At 65.4% G+C, this 7500-nt stretch overlaps 2 non-coding genes across 2 annotated transcripts in view; both read left to right on the forward strand.

Moving 5' to 3' along the window:
* The first annotated feature begins 6642 nt into the window (after positions 1–6642).
* On the forward strand, positions 6643–6796 carry LOC148378875 (5.8S ribosomal RNA). The gene has a single exon (XR_015855577.1). It is a non-coding gene; the product is annotated as a 5.8S ribosomal RNA (ribosomal RNA).
* Positions 6797–7158: 362 nt separating this feature from the next.
* LOC148378876 (28S ribosomal RNA) overlaps positions 7159–7500 on the forward strand; it is a 4367-nt gene continuing 4025 nt past the window's right edge. The window contains exon 1 of the ribosomal RNA XR_015855595.1: positions 7159–7500. This exon is cut by the window's right edge and continues 4025 nt beyond it. This is a non-coding gene — a ribosomal RNA (28S ribosomal RNA).

The following is a 7500-nucleotide window of genomic DNA, read 5'->3' on the forward strand; positions in this document are numbered from 1 at the left end:
CCACCCCTGGTACCTAAAATTTTCTCCAGCGGCGGGCCCTTGGCTGAAACTTTCTCCGGGCCGCGCAACACGCACTTTGCGTCGGACGCCGGTCCCAAAGCGCCACCCCGGACCACCACAAGGCTACAGCCACCATCCCCAAGCGCCACCCCCGACCGCGACAAGTCGACCGCCACCAGGCGACCACCACCACCACCATCCCCAAGCGCCACCCCCGACCGCCACCAGGCGACAGCCACCATCCCCAAGCGCCACCCCCGACCGCCACCAGGCGACAGCCACCATCCCCAAGCGCCACCCCCGACCGCCACAAGGCGACCGCCACCATCCCCAAGCGCCACCCCCGACCGCCACAAGGCGACCGCCACCATCCCCAAGCGCCACCCCCCGACCGCCACCCCCCGACCGCCACCCCCCGACCGCCACCCCCCGACCGCCACAAGGCGACCGCCACCATCCCCAAGCGCCACCCCCCGACCGCCACCCCCCGACCGCCACCAGCCGACCGCCACCAGCCGACCGCCACCAGCCGACCGCCACCAGCCGTTCGCGGTGTGCGCCTCCGGCGCCACCGGTCCCAAGCACCATCCCCAAGCGCCATCCCCGACCGCCACCCCCCGACCGCCACCCCCCGACCGCCACCAGCCGACCGCCACCAGCCGACCGCCACCAGCCGTTCGCGGTGTGCGCCTCCGGCGCCACCGGTCCCAAGCACCATCCCCAAGCACCATCCCCGACCGCCACCCCCCGACCGCCACCCCCCGACCGCCACAAGCCGACCGCCACCAGCCGACCGCCACCAGCCGACCGCCACCAGCCGTTCGCGGTGTGCGCCTCCGGCGCCACCGGTCCCAAGCACCATCCCCAAGCACCATCCCCGACCGCCACCCCCCGACCGCCACCCCCCGACCGCCACCCAGCGACCGCCACCAGCCGACCGCCACCAGCCGACCGCCACCAGCCGTTCGCGGTGTGCGCCTCCGGCGCCACCGGTCCCAAGCACCATCCCCAAGCACCATCCCCGACCGCCACCCCCCGACCGCCACCCCCCGACCGCCACCCAGCGACCGCCACCAGCCGACCGCCACCAGCCGACCGCCACCAGCCGTTCGCGGTGTGCGCCTCCGGCGCCACCGGTCCCAAGCACCATCCCCAAGCACCATCCCCGACCGCCACCCCCCGACCGCCACCAGCCGACCGCCACCCAGCGACCGCCACCCGCCGTTCGCGGTGTGCGCCGTTATCCGCCTCTCGGTGGTTCCTTGCCGGGCGTGGGTCGGCGTCCGCTGTCGGTAGGTGACGGGACCATAATCGGCCCGCGGACCAGCCGGCGGGGCTCTCTTGAAAGCCTACCCGCCTTCGCTGGTTCCCCGGTCGGCCACGAGTAGCGAGAATTCGGCCTCTTCGCCCGGAGCGCGGCTCAACTTCAGCGAAAATGCACTAAGTGCCAAAGCCCATTCATTTACAACGGCGTGTCCGCCAGAGGGCGCGTTTCCCGCCGCGGACCGGCCGGCGGGGCTCGTCGGAGAGCGTGTCCGCCTCTCGGTGGTTCCTGCCGGGCGTGGGTCGCCGTCCGCTGTCGGTACTTTACGGGACCACGTTCGGCCCGCGGACCAGCCGGCGGGGCTCCCTAGAAAGCTTATCCGCCTTCGCTGGTTCCCTGGTCGGCCACGAGTAGCGGGAATTCGGCCTCTTCGCCCGGAGCGCGGCTCAACTTTTGCGAAAATGCACTAAGTGCCAAAGCCCATTCATTTACAACGGCGTGTCCGCCAGAGGGCGCATTTCCCGCCGCGGACCAGCCGGCGGGACCCGCTCGACTTCCTATCCGCCTTCGCTGGTTCCCAAGTCGGCCAGAATTCCGGGCCGCGACCGGTAACTCGCGGGACCATAATTGGCCCGCGGACCAGCCGGCGGGGCTCTCTTGAGAGCTTACCCGCCTTCGCTGGTTCCCTGGTCGGCCACGAGTGGCGAGAATTCGGCCTCTTCGCCCGGAGCGCGGTTCAACTTTTGCGAAAATGCACTAAGTGCCAAAGCCCATTCATTTACAACGGCGTGTCCGCCAGAGGGCGCATTTCCCGCCGCGGACCGGCCGGCGGGGCTCGTCGGAGAGCGTGTCCGCCTCTCGGTGGTTCCTGCCGGGCGTGGGTCGGCGTCCGCTGTCGGTAGGTGACGGGACCCCGTTCGGCCCGCGGACCAGCCGGCGGGGCTCCATAGAAAGCTTACCCGCCTTCGCTGGTTCCCCGGTCGGCCGCGAGTGGCGAGAATTCGGCCTCTTCACCTGGAGCGCGGAGCGACTTTTGCCAAATTTTTTCTAAGTGCCAAGGGCTCTCGCGCCGCGATGCGTCCGCCTCTGCTGGTTCCCCGGTCGGCCGCGAGTGGCGAGAATTCGGCCTCTTCACCTGGAGCCCGGAGCGACTTTTGCCAATTTTTTTCTAAGTGCCAAGGGCTCTCGCGCCGCGATGCGTCCGCCTCTGCTGGTTCCCCGGTCGGCCGCGAGTGGCGAGAATTCGGCCTCTTCACCCGGAGCCCGGGCCGACTCCCGCCGACATGATCACATCATGATCCAATAGCGAGTGTCGTATAACTGTAACATGATGTACAAAATAAATATATAAATATTAACATCACCTATAAACATTAAATATATAAATATTAACATCACCTATAAACATTAAACATATAAATATTAACATCACCTATAAACATTATGAATACCATGTTTATAACCGAATGCTCATTTTGTATTATTTGGCTGTAAATGCGAGCATAAGTTGTATATATCATGTATTTATCCACGAACCGTTAAAGAGATGTCAAGTCAGGCTACTCCGGCGAAGCCGGCGCGCAGCGCCGGCTGAGCCGACACCGCGACACCGGCATGCTTTTCGAGTTTTATACTTGCTCGTCAAGACCGGCCATCTAACGTGACGCTGTTGCATGATTGCGGACGATCAGCCATCTTCGCCTAGACGAAATGTGTGCATATTTCCCGCAGTATAATCATATCGAGACTCCGCACTGGCCCACTGAATACCAACCGCCGACTAGCCGTTCCCGCTCCCGGTTAGGCAGCACCCAGCAAGCTGAGGCTGACCCCCGTTACACGGTTCAGGACCCATCAACCAATCGCCCCGGCAGACAGTTATCCTTCGTACTCGGACACTCCCCACGGCGCGGCCATCCAACCCCCCTCCGCGCTCCCCTCGCTCGCCCTGGCCAGATTAAAAGCCACCAGCTCATCACAAGCACGGCAACATTCTCCGGCATGTTAGAACAGCGAAGAGATCACGCCTACCGGGGGGAAACCCTCACGATCGCTCCACTCATCCAGCTCCGTCACCATATCGGCAGCAGCAAGCCGCTGCCGTCTCAGGACGAACCGAGCTAGAGAGACGGATAACGCCATGAGGGCCCCATCAACTCCGGAACCAACGGAAATCCCAGGTGCACCAACCTGTATTTGGGAGTCAAGACGGATAGCAGGAAGGCCCAGCACATATGTGCACGCAAAGCTATGAATTCCCAGACCGCGGACTAGCCTGGGCACATCTCCCGCGTTTCGCTATCCGTCCCTTCCCTTCCACCTATACCCCTGGTTACAGACCCACGCCCGAATCTGTCCGGCGACCCGCCCAAAGGAGTAAGACAAGTCCCTCCACAGGGCAGATCGACCGGGTCAGCACATAGGCACGAGCCGGCGCGGCGACTTCGGCAATCACCCCATAGGATACAGGCGTCAGCGTTCGAGCGCATGGGCGAGAGGACCCATACTAATACGTGAGCCGGGCACAGGTGCCACCACAACCCACCCTGTCGAGCAGTCCACACTCGGGCGACAAATCGCCCAATTCCATGTCAAACATCGCTTAGTTCCCAAGACATGCAGGATAAGATGATCAGAACCGAGCCTCGGGAACAATCTCGGAGCCGATAAGCGCAGCCGTCGCAGTGCCGCTTAACCCCCCCACAGCGGATACGCACCCGCTGTGACACCCAGCCCGGGGGGCCAGCCAGCAACAACAACGCCCGGGCCTCGAACCCCTCGAAGGTCTACCAAGTGACTCCGCGTATCAGTCATGTTGCAAACAGCCTCGCAGTTGCTTCCCGACGAGCCCAGCCCGGGGAGCCTATCCCCGATCCTGCCTGGACCCGCCGCTGAGCGGTCTACTAGCCAAGATTGACACCATGCAGCCCCGCGGCCCGACATGATATCCGAAGCAGGAGACTCGGTCAGTTCAGGCTCCTGACCTGCTTCCTCAACTAGCGCAGCAGCGGTCCAACAATTCTCCACTGCCTGCCGTATCGTCACACAGGGATCCCCCATGCCCCCTCACTCGTTACCCAAGCATGCTCTACCCTCAACGAGCATCTACAACGTGCTCCCCAGACCTTCAAGCGCTCCACTCCGCATAAATTAGGCCGGGGAGCACTGATCACCACGCTCTCCCAACGAGCTGTGGCCCATAAGCGGCGCCCGCCGACCCTACCCTCATTACGAGTGGACGGACGCCATGTTCCACAGAGGAGTTGTCAGAGGTTTCGCCAGCCTGTATCCACCCGCTCCTACGGCCAGACTGACTGTGACCTCGACCTGTGCAGCTGTGTATACGGACTTCCGAACCACGGCCCGGACACGGACAGGATTGACAGATTGACAGCTCTTTCTCGATTCCGTGGGTGGTGGTGCATGGCCGTTCTTAGTTGGTGGAGCGATTTGTCTGGTTAATTCCGATAACGAACGAGACTCCGACATGCTAAATAGTTACGCGGCCCCCGAGCGGTCGGCGGGCAACTTCTTAGAGGGACAAGTGGCGTTCAGCCACACGAGATTGAGCAATAACAGGTCTGTGATGCCCTTAGATGTCCGGGGCTGCACGCGCGCCACACTGAGCAGACCAGTGTGTGCCACATCCCCTGCGCCGAGAGGCGCGGGTAACCATATGAACCCCGCTCGTGATAGGGACTGGGGACTGCAATTATTTCCCACCAACGAGGAATTCCCAGTAAGCGCGGGTCATAAGCCCGCATTGATTAAGTCCCTGCCCTTTGTACACACCGCCCGTCGCTACTACCGATTGGATGGCTTAGTGAGGTCCTCGGATCGGCCCCGCCGGGGCCGGTCACGGAGCCGGCGGCCGCGTCGAGAAGACGATCAAACTTGACTATCTAGAGGAAGTAAAAGTCGTAACAAGGTTTCCGTAGGTGAACCTGCGGAAGGATCATTACCGGAGCGAACTGAGCGGGATCAGCGGCCCGCGCTTTCGAACGAACGCACGCCGAGGGCGAAAGGCTGGCGGCGGGGAAGGATCGGGGCCACGGCTAATCTAGCGATGCCCGCGTTGGACGGTCACACCGCACGACAGAGCGGGGCCTGCATCCGGCGCGAGGCGGCCTTCAGGCACGTGGTTCGAGACGACCCCGACGCTGCCCTAGCCCGGAGCGCCGCCTAGGGCTCTGGGGGAAGGATAATCTCCCCGCGGCTGACGCACGCGCTCGCCCCAGCTTCGACAGGGGGGCGGGCGGTCGGTGCGGGCGCGCGGGGGGACCGAGGACCCTTAGCCCGAAGCGATGAGCGGAGGATGTCGGAGGAAGGGCGCTCCCGGCCGCGGCTCAGGCGTCCGGCCCCCCACAAAGACCCACCCGCTTCGGCGGGCCCGGGTCCGGGGCGGGTCGCGAGGCGCCGGCGCGCGGCGGGTGCGGTCCGGACTCTCCTCATCTCTGCCGCGCCAAACACGCGAGAGAGACGATCCCGGCGCCGGCGGCGGCGCGCGGGTGGTGGTGGTATGTGACCCGCGCGATTTGGGGTTCGGCGAAGGGCGAAACGGAGCGGGGGTGTGACCCCCGCGCAGGCGACGGTCTGACCTCTGCACGGCAACGCGCATGCGTCCGTCGCCCCGCTAGCGCTTCGCCTCCCCGCGGCTGGGGGCTCCGTTCGTCACACCGGAGTCGCCCAGCGTCGCGCGACGTCACCGTCCGCCTCCCCGCGCGCGCTCAACCGGCAGCCGCCCCCCGGGCGGTGGTATGTGACCCGAGCGATTTGGGGTTCGGCGAAGGGCGAAACGGAGCGGGGGTGTGACCCCCGCGCAGGCGACGGTCTGACCTCTGCACGGCAACGCGCATGCGTCCGTCGCCCCGCTAGCGCTTCGCCTCCCCGCGGCTGGGGGCTCCGTTCGACACACCGGAGTCGCCCAGCGTCGCGCGACGTCACCGTCCGCCTCCCCGCGCGCGCGCTCAACCGGCAGCCTGGCGCTCCCTCGCAGTCCTGAAGTAGTCTCCGGGCGCGCCTCGGCCGGGGTCGGGCCCGGTGCCATCGCGGCGCGCCCACTCGGAACTTTACCCCTTTGCGGCGGGTACCCAACTCGCGGCCTGCCTTCGGCGGACCGTGGGGGGTTCAATGTCCACACCACACGCACGCTCTGAGGCGGGTGGGTGGCACCCGTCGCGCGTCGGCCGGAAAAAACAATTTTTTAATCGCTGGAACTTGGCAAACCGCGGCGCGCTGCTGAGGGTCAGCGCGGCGGCGGACGGCGGCGACCGCGCCGGCAAGCCCCGACGTCCTCGTGGCGACGGTGGAGGGTCCGCGCGCGGCGTCACGCCATCTCCCCGCCCGCTCCCGATCTCGCCTCCGCAAAACAAACGTACAACTCTTAGCGGTGGATCACTCGGCTCGTGCGTCGATGAAGGACGCAGCTAGCTGCGAGAACTAATGTGAATTGCAGGACACATTGATCATCGACACTTCGAACGCACTTTGCGGCCCCGGGTCCGTCCCGGGGCCACGCCTGTCTGAGCGTCGCTTGCATATCAATCGGGGTTCGGCGAAGGGCGAAACGGCCGCGACGGTCTGACCTCTGCGCGGCAACGCGCATGCGTCCGTCGCCCCGCTAGCGCTTCGCCTCCCCGCGGCTGGGGGCTCGCAGGCCGCCTCGGCGGCCTTCGTCCCCTTAAGTGCAGACCCGCGCGGCGTCCTCCTCACCGTCGACCCATCCCGCATCACGGGTCCGGGGCGCGGCTGCCGGTGGCGTTTCGACGACCATTGCGCATCCCGCGCCTCGCGCTCCCTCGCGGGGATGGGTTCGCCGCGGAGGCCCCCGCTCGCGCGGAAGGATCCAGCGAGCCCGGCCGCCAGGCCGGCCGCGCCTACTACCCCCTCATTTCCGACCTCAGATCAGACGAGACGACCCGCTGAATTTAAGCATATTACTAAGCGGAGGAAAAGAAACTAACCAGGATTCCCTCAGTAGCGGCGAGCGAAGAGGGAGAAGCCCAGCGCTGAATCCCCGCCCGGCCTCGGGCGCGGGAAATGTAGCGTACAGAAGGTCGTTGCGCCCGACGCCGCCCGGAGGGGGCCCGAGTCCTTCTGATGGAGGCTCTGCCCAGGGACGGTGTGAGGCCGGTAGCGGCCCCCGGCGCGCCGGGGCGCGGCCTTCTCGGAGTCGGGTTGTTTGTGAATGCAGCCCAAAGCGGGTGGTAAACTCCATCTAAGGCTAAATACTGGCA

This window comes from Syngnathus floridae, unplaced genomic scaffold, assembly GCF_059516105.1.
Source record: "Syngnathus floridae isolate MCC-2025c unplaced genomic scaffold, RoL_Sflo_1.0 HiC_scaffold_25, whole genome shotgun sequence".
In the NCBI taxonomy this organism is placed as follows: Eukaryota; Metazoa; Chordata; class Actinopteri; order Syngnathiformes; family Syngnathidae; genus Syngnathus; species Syngnathus floridae.